A 6,857-nucleotide genomic window follows, 5' to 3' on the forward strand; every position below is an offset into this window, starting at 1 on the left:
CTGGTAAAACTTACCACACTTATAGAGTAATAGATTCAAACACATGATACATAACTAACAAATCCAATGATTCATGCCAATGAAACAAATAAACCAAAACAGGTTTCAGATTTATTAAAACCAAAGTATCATGTCACATAGCTTGAATAGCTACAACTTCAAGTCATTACAACATAGATCCTAAACCCATACCAGTTGATGACTCCACCACCAGTCTACGACTTAATCCCTTAGTAAAGGGATCTGCCAAGTTCTTCTCTATCCGAACATAGTCCAACGAAATAACCCCATTCACAATAAACTGCCTCACAGACTCGTGTTTGACTCTTATGTGTCTTTTCTTACCATTGTAAACGTTTTTTTTAGCAACACATATAGCAGCTTGTGAATCATAACGCATAGCCACAGCTCGTGTTGGCTTCCCCCACAAGGGAATATCAATAAGCAAATTCCTTAACCAATCTGCCTCTTGAGTAGCAAGATCCAATGCGATGAACTCAACTTCCATTGTCGATCGAGCTATACACGTCTGCTTTCCAGACTTCATGAAACTGCACCCCCACTAAGGCTAAAAACATAGCCACTTGTAGAACTTGTTTCATCGCTGTCCGTTACCCAATTGGCATCACAATACCCTTCAAGAACCAAAGGATAACCAACAAAATTCAATCCCCAAGTCATGGTTCCACACAGATATCTAAGCACACGCCTCAAAGCAACCCAATGTTGCTCACTAGGACAATGAGTATACCGACTAAGTCTACTAACTGCGAAAGCAATATCAGGGCGAGTGCAGTTCATTAAAAACATCAGACTACCAAGCACCTTAGCATATTCAGTTTGAGACACACTGTCTCCCACATTTTTCACCAAAGTTCCAGAAGGATCAAAGGGCGTTCTCAATGGAGGCAAATCAAAACAATTAAAGTTCTTCAGAATTTTCTCCACATAATGAGACTGGGACAGAAAATACCCTTTCTTGGTCTTAGTAACTTTAACACCAAGGATCACATCTACCTCTCCCAAATCCTTCATCTCAAACTTTGAATTCAAATATTTCTTAGTTTCATTTATGACATACATATTTGTGCCAAACAGGAGCATGTCGTCAACATACAGGCATAATATCACATATCGCACACCGAACATCTTAGAGTACACACATGCATCACTACCATTGACGACAAAACCAAAACTAAGAATAGTTTATGAAATTTTTCATATCATTGCTTCGGAGCTTGTTTCAAACCATATAAGAATTTCTTTAGTATGCACACCTTATTCTCCATGCCAGGAACTACAAAACCCGAAGGTTGCTCCATGTAGATCTCCTCCTCCAAATCGCCATTCAGAAAAGTTGTCTTAACATCCATCTGATGCACAATCAATTTGTAGTATGTAGCTAAGGCAAACAAAACACGAATAGTTGCAATTTTAGTCGCAGGAGAATAAGTATAAAAATAATCAAGGCCAAATTTTTGAGTGAATCCTCTTATCACCAATCCAGCTTTGAACCTTTCCACGGTGCCGTCGGTTCTCATTTTTCTCTTGAAAATCCACTTGCACCCAATAGCCCTACTCCCTTTTGGCAAGTCCACAAGCTCCCAGGTCTCATTAGACATGATTGAATCAAGCTCACTGTTCACAGCTTCCTTCCAGAAGGTTGCATCTACTGAACTCATAGCTTCTTCGAACGCTTTCGGATCTTCATCCACAACCTGTAGACACAGCATGACCTCATCTAGATCATCCTCGAATTTACCCAGATTTCCACACTCTGCTATAAAGGCTGTTAGGAAATCCGGCCCAAAGCTTGTCTCCACTCTGTGCCTTTTACTTCTCCTAGGTTGAATCTCACTTTCAATCCTAGGGGAAGCATTTTCTGGCTCTATAGATGAAGAAACTGAAGAAACATCGTTAGTAACTAAGCTTTTCTTCAACGGAAATACCAGTTCAAAGAACTCTGCATCACGGGATTCAGATATAGAGCGATCTTCCAGACTCATAAACCTGTATGCGGCACTATTCTTAGCATAACCAATGAACACTGTATCATAGGTCCTAGAACCTATAGTAGAGCGCTTGAACGATGGATACTCCACCTTAGCTAGACACCACCACACTTTCATGTGATTTAAGTTTGGAGCATAACCCTTCCATATTTCATATGGAGTCTTGTATAACTTCTTGTGAGTTACTCTGTTCTGTACATAATTTGCTGATAGAACCGCTTCACCCCACAAATTGTCTGGCAACCCGGAACTTAGAAGCATTGCATTCATCATTTCCTTCAAGGTCCCATTTTTCCTTTCTGCCACACCATTTTGCTGTGGAGTATACGGGGCAGATACTTCATGAATGATTCCCTCACTTTCACATAGATCTTTGAGGAAATCGGAGCCATACTCTCCACCCCTATCTGAGCGAACTCTCTTTATTTTCCGCTCCAACTGATTTTCTACTTCTGCCTTATACATAAGAAACTTGGATTCAGCTTCATCCTTTGTCCTCAAAAGATACACTTTGCTATATCTCGAACAATCATTAACGAAAGTGATGTAGTAGCGTTTCCCGCCTCTACTTTCCAAGTTCTTAAAGTCTGCTAAATTTGAATGAATTAGCTCAAGTGGTGTGGTCTCTCTCTTTGTGACACAATTGTAGGGTTTCTTCACAAATTTAGACTCCGCACACACTTCACATTTTTCAAGTCCATCTAATGACATGTTTGGGAGCAAATTTAAACTCTTCATTTGTTTCAATTTTGTTGCACCAACATGACCCAATCTACTATGCCATAATTCAAAGGACTCAACAATATAAGCAGAAGTAGAAATCTTATTCATTGAAGAAACAGTTACAATCTCAGAACAAATAGGCCCCCACTAAGGTAACCTTTTCCAACATACTCCCCATTACGGGTTAACACAAGTTTATTAGCATCAAAAACTAACTTAACTCCTAATTTGTTCAATAAAGCACCAGAAATTAAATTTTTTTACGAAGAGAAGGAACATACAACACATTGTGTAGAGCCAAGGTCTTCCCTGAAGTCAGCTTCAGAACCACTTTGCCCTTCCCAAGTACCTTAAGCTGCTTGAATTTCCCATGTAGACTTGTTCACCTTCCTTTGCCTCTTCCATACTGACAAACAGGTCCTTGTTAGCACAGAAGTGTCTAGATGCACCAGCGTCTACAATCCATTCAGTGTTGTTCTCAACCAAGTTGACTTCAGAGACAACTTCAGCGATGACATCTTCATCCTCATTCTCAACCAGATGAGCCTGACCCTTGTTCCCTCCACTCGACTTCAGATTTTTCTTCTTTTTATTTTTGCACAGTGAAGCAAAGTGCCCCACTTCACCACATGACCAACACTTGACAATTTTCTTCTTCCCAATCTTGCCCTTAGCTTAGAGATTTCCCTTCTTCTCAGAGTTCCCCTTCTTGGCACGATTGTCACCTGATTTCTTGTCAGAGTCAGCACTAGATTCAACAAGGTTAGCTTTGATTGATAACACATTCTTTGGCTTAGAGGAAACATCCTTAAGCCTATTGGCTTCCTCAATCTTCACGTGGCTCACAAGTTCTTCTAGGGTTAAATCCCTCTTTTTATGCTTGAGGTGATTTTGATAATCAGACCAGGAATCTGGTAATTTTTCAATTAAAACATTGGCCTGAAGGATTTCACACATCTTCATACCTTGAGCAAGAATCTCAGCAACATAATTTTCATACACATGGACCTGGTCCATGATAGGCTTTGTATCAACCAATTTGAAGTTCAACCAATTTCCAGTCACATACTTCTTTTTCCCAGCATCATTAGCACCATATTTCTTTTCTAAAGATTCCCACATCTCCTTAGCAGATTTCATATTAACATACAAATCACATATTTTGTTTTTCATGCTGTTCAAAAGATGACCTCTAACAAACTTATTAACATGATCAAATTTCCTGATTTCAGATTCATTAACAATGACAGTAGTGGTCCTTTGACTAGTACCAGATTCTTTATTCCCTGGAAAAGAAGTACTAGGAATTTCAATCATAGCATTGGTTTGTTCAATAGGTTTTGGGGCATCCCTAAACAAAACATAATCAACCTCTACTTGTTCAAAAGTAACCAACGTCCTTTATGACCATCTCTTAGAATTAATTCCATCAAGAGATTCAACCTTAGACAGATCTAGGTATAAACGAGTGTGAGAATTGCTAGTCATGATATCAACACAAGAAATAAAAATTATTTCGCTTCTAAATTGTTGGTAAAATCACTGTAGAAATCAATAACAAACAAAAAATTTAGAACTTTCCTAGATTGAAGATCCCAAACTCACAGTCGCGTCGTGGAACAATAATCCACTGCCTTAGAAGCAAAATACGCCACCATCGGTACAAGTTTCCTAGTGATGCACGCCCCCCAAGTTTAACGCAAGTCTCTCCGTAATCCGTGCACTCGAACCCGAAGGGTGGAATTGCTCAAGACCTGTTCAGATCTCAAAGGGTAGGATTGTGTTTTCGGTTTGAAAGTGAATGAATCAAGATAGAGAGGCAATGCTCATATTTATATGAGTCCCGAAAATCGGAGACAAAAAAATTAAATCGACCTAGGAAAAAAGGCGGGCCCGATCGGGCAAACAGCCGCCCGATCGGGCGCGAGATAAAGTTTTCCAGACCTGGTGTCGCGCCCGGTCGGGCGAACCACCGCCCGGTCGGGAGATCTAGAAAACCCACCTCAGGCGAACAATCGGGCCAGAGCCGCCCGATCGGGCTCGTCAAAACTCGACTTCGTCGCCCGGTCAAGCGAGAGCCGCTCGATCGGGCGCGAGAGCCCTCCCATTTTCCTTAGCCAACTCCGCCCGGTCGGGCGAACCACCGCCTGATCGGGCGCGAGAATCCGTTTGCATTACCATTTCCAACAATATCCGTACTTTTGGTTGTTTGTGTTTCGCACATAATCAAAAGAGGGGGGATAAGTTTGCTAGTAGGAGTCGTAATACTCGTAAATGTGTCTTTATGGGGTATCCATTTGGTAAAACAAGATGAATGCTATTTGATCTCGAAACAAAGGAATTTTTTGTCTCTTGTGATGTGAAATTTGTGGAATATGTGTTTCATTTTTGTTGTCCAGAAGCTAATAATGTTGATCTAAATTTTGGTGAGACGAGAGATGGTGTTTATGTTGATTTTGTTGGTTATATTGTGAGTGATGATGATTTGATTGCTTATAATGCTGAAATTGAGCATGAAATAATTAATAAGGAAGGAAATGATTCACCTCAAGTAGATACGGAGAAAGTCCATTCCACAGGCACTCTGCGACAAAGAGATTATTCCTGCAAGGAGGCTGTGGAGTACACTGCCCTTGCTAGGCAGACCGCACAATAGCAGGTCACGGCACAACAGCACGATGAGGTTGCTGCTACTGCCAGCCCCAACCTGCCCATGTTAGGCACTCTACACAGCAGCATGATGAGGCTGCTACTGCCCAGCCGCAACACATCGAGCAACTCGCAGTTCCACAACCACCTGTGTCCGAGCCCATACAATGACACAATTCCAGCCGGGGTTCGCATAATAATGATGAGATGTGCCGTGGTTTTTGAGAAAAATATCCTTTAGTTTTACTTCAGGATTTTGTTACACAACGGTTTTGCTAAGAGTTTGTCTCGTTCTTCCAATCAAACTCTAGCTACTTCGTGTCCCCTAGTGCATTACATAAATTGTAACACCCACTACTACAAAAACACCCTACGGAGTCGCCCTTTTGGAGTCACCTCAAATTAATAGGTGACGCGTAAGGTTTTAGAGTCATCTCTTACAAATCATGTGAAACATAAAGCTTGATAAAAGAAATCTAAAAATAAATTAAAAGGCATAGGCGTCTTGTAACACTCCGTCCTTTTAGAACTGGAAGTGTTAGTGGAAAAACGCTTAAATGAGAGGCTACTTAACTTCGATTGGCAAAGTCAAGCTTTACCTAGGTCTAAAAGTTGAATTTAAGTCATTCAAACATCAAAATTAAGTTATTCAACTTAAGCGCGAACTAAGTGATGAAATCGAAATAAATAAAAGAACATAAACATAGACAAATCATTTACATTTAAAAGCTAAGGGCAGAACAACCCTTATCGACCAAATTGAAATCCATCAAATTAAAACCGATTTCAAAGTACTTAAACAATCAACTAACAACAAAGGCACACAAGTCCAAAGGTTGGTTTCTAAACTCTCAATTCCCAACCCATCGTCATATAGATCAAATAAATAAATAGAACATGCAAATAATAACAACGTTCCACAATTAGTGGTGAGCAACTAGCAGTTCTCCCTCAAATCAGAAATAAAAGATTTTAGACTTAAATTAATAGAAAGAAACCACAATCACAAACAACTTGTAAACACAAATGAAATCACTTAAAACCATCAAACCATAAAACTATAAAATATTTCGCAATAAACTTAAGATAAGAATTTGACATTAAAACACTTAATTTCATTCTTAATTTATATAAGCTTCAAAATAAGTAATAATTTCATATTTTCAATATTTCAAATTCAAAACATTCAAAACATCAAAACTGGCATGGAGGGAACGCTAGTGGCCTCGAAATCCACTTCCTAAGGTTTGTTAGGACGAACCCCCCGGTCGTCTCGCAGAAACTGTGTCTAAGATTGACCAACTCCCGGTTATGGGTAGATGCCTATAAGGTCTTACACACCCCCTGACGACAACAATTAACCCAGGTTGAGCTACCTAAGACTCGCAATCCAGGTAGTTAGCATGTTCATTAACCATCGGGAAGCAACTCGGCCTCACACCCGACTATGGCCCCACACACAATTCAAAAATC

General features: G+C 40.0%; 1 pseudogene; it reads right to left on the reverse strand.

The window, feature by feature from the left end:
* Positions 1–543: 543 nt before the first annotated feature.
* LOC145630696 (secreted RxLR effector protein 161 pseudogene) lies at positions 544–1,083 on the reverse strand (annotated as a pseudogene).
* Positions 1,084–6,857: the final 5,774 nt, after the last annotated feature.

This window comes from Chenopodium album, chromosome 1, assembly GCF_948465745.1.
Source record: "Chenopodium album chromosome 1, dcCheAlbu1.1, whole genome shotgun sequence".
NCBI lineage: Eukaryota > Viridiplantae > Streptophyta > Magnoliopsida > Caryophyllales > Amaranthaceae > Chenopodium > Chenopodium album.